This window comes from Physeter macrocephalus, chromosome 16 (genome assembly GCF_002837175.3).
Source record: "Physeter macrocephalus isolate SW-GA chromosome 16, ASM283717v5, whole genome shotgun sequence".
NCBI lineage: Eukaryota > Metazoa > Chordata > Mammalia > Artiodactyla > Physeteridae > Physeter > Physeter macrocephalus.
In genome coordinates, this window is record NC_041229.1 from 32,974,669 (window position 1) to 32,981,149 (window position 6,481).

The window sequence follows — 6,481 nt, forward strand, 5'->3', positions numbered from 1 at the left end:
GGAACACTGCCACGTGCAAACCCAGTGAAACTCCCAGAGTCTAGCCTCTCGCCTGCAGGCCAGTCCAACTAAAACACTGCTTTGGCTCAAAAGAAAAAGGCATGTTACCATCCAACTTTGCCACTTGAAATGAAACTAGAAAAACATCCTCAGAATAGAGGTAAGTCTTGATTCACCCTTTGTTTCCTGAAGGAGTTAAGGTTTTAATTACTATATTATTTCTGTCCTAAATCTGATCCAATAAAGGAATTATATGATTTTTGATTATTTACAGGTTTGATGCTATATGTAGCATTAATTTTGCCATAATTGTGTGAGTTGATTTGATGAAGAGGAAGTGCTCATTTTAGGGGAAATGCTATTTGGAACATCTTTTTCAGAAATAGGATAACCCATAATGGCATTACGAACCTTATTTTTAAAAGCTGTGAGACATAAGTATAACACATGTTTTTAATTACAGGCCTTTAAAATATTTTTTATATAAAAATGGAATTTTGTTTTCATCAGACGCTTTATTTAATTTTGTTTAAAACAGTTGACAGCACTGAGAAAATGATGGGGAGAGGAAGGGGAAAGAAGTAGATTGCCTATTCGTAGTTTGATATTATGTATTTAAATAATAACTCTGCTGTACATTTCATTCCATCTCTTGACCCTGCCCAGTCTCCTGCTCATCACTGTTCTGGTTCCCTTTCTTGTACTCCAGAGGGCAAGGAACATATCTGGTATTTTGTGGTAAGCTTTTCCTACACACTATGAAAGATACAGGCCTTCTGCCCAGAAAAATGCTTATAGGCGCTCATGGGTGCACACACACACACAATTTCAGGGGACACAGGCATTCTGCGTCCACTCTACCCCCTCAAATCCCATCCTTAGGCTCCCAAATTAAGTCCCCCTACTGTATAAAGGGACATTCAGTACAGAACGCCAGTCAATGCCAGGGGCTGCCTCTATTATCTCTGTATCCCTGAGGTGCCTAATGCCTTCCCTGGTATGGAGAAGGCATTCAATCATGTTTGATGAGCTACACTACAAGAAAGTCATGCTATTTCAACTAAGTGTGTGTAGGGAAGAAGGCGGGAGTCTTGAGCCTTGGGTTGTTAGGTGAGCACTGGGGTACAGGGAGGGCTGTCGGAACAAAGGTAGGATGACTGTTTATTGAAGTTTAGCACTTGTTTTCTCTTAAATCTCAGCCAGCCAATTAGACAGACTGGTAAAGAAGCATTCTTTGGTTAAAGAAAGGAATCCTAAATTTCTGAAGCTGCACTGTGTTGATCGTAGGAAAAAGTTGGATAATCTCAGAAACCAGACTAACTTCTAAAGAATGATGTGGGTAAAAGAAATATTTAAAGGAGTGTTGAGACACAGAGTAAACCACAGAGGTGCCAACATGACTACTACTGTCTACATTTTCTAGGTGAAACTTTGCCCCCTTGCTTTTATAGAGCAAAGCAAGGCTTCCAAAGCAGTGGGTTTAGGACACAGTCGCTGCCTGTATTGTTCCCTCCTAGACAGTGGCACGAGGTCACTTATTCCACGGTACTCTCCTATACCTCCTGGAGGACCAGAAATCATGCTGCATTTGTGTGGCATTTCCACCCAGAGAGGTTCAATCACTGTCACAGTCAGAGAAAGCTCTGGACTGCTTTCTCTGCAGCCTATTTCAGCTGGAGCTGGTGTGCTCAACTCTTGCCAGAAACGAATTCCTGATGTAGAGGACTAAAATAAAACTGCCTGTGAAAAGCTAGTTTATGCATTGAGACAGAGACATAGCTCTAGCTGCAATTGTATTTACGGGGAAAAAAAATAAACAACAGAATAGATCATCAAATAACACTCTCTCCTTCTTTCTTCCCAACCCAGCTTTCGTTCTCTTTCGCGCTCAACCAGGATCTCTTTGTGGGTAGTTTATTTTATCAAAGAAGCTGTTTGGTCAACTTGGAATATATCAGCTGAAAACAAATCTATTTGATCTGGAGAAGAGTGTCAAGAATGCTTTGTCTTTAATCTGAAAAAATGGCTGCTGAGATGATAGTTACCATGGGGACAGAGGAAAGACATCATAATTTCGGTGTCTTCTATCACTTTTCACTTAGATTCCACTTAAAACAAGGTCAGCTTCTCATCCACACACCAGCTGAAGGTCAAAAATCACTCCAGATTTTTTTTCTTTTTGCTGCTTCCCAAATACAGCCCTGATGTGTCAGTTTAGGACAAAAGAAGGTGAGACCCTCCTGTAGGTTCTTTCCCTCTAGGAGATTCTGAGGGAGGAATCTGTTTTGTGACTCTCTTGGTAGGCAGGGTACACATGACACTGATCTACTAAAGCAGACCATTTTACAGCTAAGAGGAATATAGCTATAAACTCTCCACCTCAGTTTGCTATATTATTTCATCCTCTGTCATGATACAAATATCGATGATGTTAGAGAGAGAAGCTTGGTCCGAGATATTATACCATTATCAAAATATGTACTCATTATTGTTAAATCACAGATTGATAAAATATGATCTAAATCGTTGTTAGTAATCAGGATTTGGTTTTCCTTTGGCTTAGTTTTTCCCATCTGGTTTTGGTTTTGTGGTTGCCTTTCCAGTTCTGAGTAAATGTAATAAAAAAGATTAAGAAAATAAAAACACAATATGATTTGTGAATCTCATCCAGTTCAACCCTCTAAATAAATAGATTTTTTAGGAAATCAAAACTGAGTATGATATTATGTTTGAGACTCATGTATTAAATACCCAAACCAGTATACAGACAAAATGAACATATTTCATTCCTTTTAAAAAAAAAAAAATCCTTTCTTTCTTTTTTTCTTTTTTTAAAATTTTATTAATTTATTTATTTTTGGCTGTGTTGGGTCTTCATTTCTGTGCATTGGCTTTCTCTAGTTGCTGCGAGCGGGGGCCACTCTTCATCGCGGTGCACGGGCCTCTCACTGTCGCGGCTTCTCTTGTTGCAGAGCACAAGCTCCAGACGCGCAGTGTCGGTAGTTGTGGCTCACGGGCCTAGTTGCTCCGCGGCATGTGGGATCTTCCCGGACAAGGGCTCGAACCCATGTCCCCTGCATTGGCAGGCAGATTCTCAACGACTGTGCCACCAGGGAAGCCCCGTATCTCTTTCTTGAATGCCATGTTCAACAGAAAAAAGTGATTATTCCACCCCACCCTGATACTCTGTAACAATGACAATAACAGAAAAAAAGAAGGAAAGAAAGAAAGAAAAGAGAAAGAAAAAAGGAAAGGTAGAAAGAAAGAAGGGAGAGAGTGGGAGGGAGGGAGGAAGGAAAGAAGGAAGGAAGGAAGAAAGGAAGGAAGGAAGGAAAGGAGGAAGGAAGGGAGGAAGGAAGGAAAGGAGGAAGGAAGGAAGCAAGCAAGAAACTCAGCCATGAGGGGAAAAGCACAAAAATATATTGGTTAGAGTGGCCAAGAGCTTGGAGCGTAGTTCTTGTGGGTAACCATCAACCCTCCTCTTGATCCAGAGGATCCTAATATTCGCCTCCACCAGATTTCATCTATCATGACACAGTGAAAGCAAGTGCTCTCTGTGTCATATTGATCACCCCCAACTTGGGACTATGGAGTCTGTTCTAAGTCTATTGGTCATAATGTGAAAGTAATAATAGTAATAATGATAGTTCAGAAAAATTGTGTGCCAACTGTGGTATCAAGTACATTATAGGCATTATCTTTGGTCCTCCCAGCAATCCTCTACCACAGTCTATCGTAGGCTGTGTCAGTATTATTACTGCATTATTGAGGGAAAAATCAGAGCTTGGAGAGCTTGGCTCATAGAGTTAGTAAGAGTGTGGAACAGGATTTGAAACCACACTTGCATATCAGCCCTTATCCTTTAGCCTAGATCTCTGTAATGTGAGCTATGCACCAACCAGGAAAAGAAAACTACCTGGAAGGGCTGGAGCTGTCCCTCCTTGGTCTGTTTGTGCTGTATATGCCCTATCAGCGCACTGATTATTACAGTTCATCTCCTCATCTGTCTACTTGTCTATCTCTTCTACTAGACAAGCTCCTTGACAGTGAATCCAGAACACTGACAATGCCTGACCCACAGTAGGTACTTAAAACATTGGGTGAAATATGCTAAAAATGATTTCATGCTGGGGATTTATAATAATAATTGAGACCAGTCTTGCATAGTTAATTCTGCATTCTTTTCCAGATATTCAATAGTTTGTTTATAACTGGGTACCAACTTTTAAAATGTAGGCAGGTGTAGTTGAAAATACAATTTGATGCATTATTGCCATTATTATACTTGGTGTTTGCAAATTTAATTCTAATTACAGAATTAACTGTTGCATTGTATTGAAAAGAAAAGGAAGTGTTTTAATTTAACATTTTAGTAGGAAGTGTATGCATATTTACTAACTTTATTATAAAACTATCATCAAGCAATTTTTGAATATGTAGGCCAAGAAAAAACATTTAGCTTTTTTTGATGGAAGATGTAGTCTTATTTTAATAGAGGCTTGTTTTACTCACAGCGTTGTGTTGTACTTAGCTTGGTTCTCAGGTGCCCTCTAGTGGTGATAAATAGTAAGTAAATAATAAAGCAGTTGAAAATAAAATGAATTTATCTGGTAATGACTACTTCATAATCAGTAACCACATCTGTTTTGACATATTATATAGATCAAATATAACAAAAAAGATAGAATATTTGCTTTGTTTTACCAGGTTAAGGTAACAGCTTTTAAAAATATCTCATAGTATTAAAAAATACTAGTAAAAGAATACACACACAATGAATAAATAAGGTATAGAGAATAATGAAACAAATGTGTGTGTACCTAGGACCTGGCTTAAGAAATAGAAAAGAAGAACACTCAGTATTTGTTTGATTTAAAAGGCCATTGTCATTCCATGATGTCATACTACACTCAGCCCTCCGTATCTGCAAGTACCCCATCCATGGATTTTGAGCTGCGGTTGGTTGAACTTGCAGATATGGAGGGTCAGCTGTCGTATGTCATTTTATATAAGGGACTTGATTTTGGAATCCGTGGGGGAAGGGTGTGTGTGTGTGTGCGCGTGCCCTGGAAACAATCCTTCTCACCAAGGGTCGACTGTATTTCCCAAGAAGCAAAACAAGAAAACTCATCTCCATGTGAATAATATCAACCCTCAGCCTCATTAACAAACATGCTGTAGCCAGCTGATCAAAGCAGTAGGTTTTAGGAGGAAAAAGAAAGCAAGCATTCATAATGCCTTGTACATAGTTAGCACTCAATAAATAATTATTTATTTGTTTTGTACTTAGTAAACCATCTTCTGCTAATAAGCCTTGAGTTTTGGAATCTTTTAAAAGATATCCGGGGTGGACAAGGATTTTATCATGGAGAAAATTTAATACTATCTATCTGCTTTTAAATTATTTTAAATCATTCCCAGAGGAAACTGTTTCATTTACATTCTAAAAACAGAAACAAGATAACTGTTTTAAATGTCTACTGGTATAAAACTCATGCAGTATTACTATCAGGATCACATCTCATGACTCTATCAATTTATACTACTTATGATTCAGAAATAATTATTTTTCAACATATTGGAAATGGATATGAAACTCTGTTATCTTAAATTTGTATAGCACCAAAATATATTTCAATGGTCAACATCTCAAATGGAGTCTGATGACAATTTCTACTTCATAAAGAGAAAAAGTAGTTTTGAAACATTCAGAAACATACAGATGCAACTTAGCATGCTTTTCCCACAAGATGTCACTATGGTACCAAAGAAATATAATCATAGATGTATATATCTGTCTGTTACTTTGTTTTTAAAAAACAAACAGTTAGAAAAGATCTGTCCATAAGCATATGATACTCAAATTGAGCACACACAGGAAATAAGTGAATTCATAAATATCCAATATCTACTATATATATACATATACATGTGTATGTGTGTGTATATATATATATACATATACATGTGTATATATATGTGTATGTGAAAGCAAACATATTTGTTTGGATACATACTGAAACATTAACTATATGCATCCAAAGTGCAGTATAAAACTGATAATACAAAACAAGGGCTGTATTCAAGATTATTCATTCTTTGACAAACACTCTAAAAGTACCTAGCATGTCACTCATACCATGACTCTTCTCACCAAGTATGCGATACACTCATGGCTGCTTACAGATTGAGTTTACATCTTTATGTGCATGTGTGATGGTTAAAAGATGAGGGAGGGTGGGAGGGAGATGCAAGGGGGAGGAGATATGGGAACATATGTATATGTATAGCTGATTCACTTTGTTATAAAGCAGAAACTAACACACCATTGTAAAGCAATTATACTCCAATAAAGATGTTAAAAAAAAAAAAGATGAGTACTGAGTGATTTCTGAAGATGAACAACTGGCAAATTTACACCTGTCCTTTGTTTCTGCTTTAAGTGAGATAGAGTTTAAGAGCCAAGAAGTCAGATAGAGCA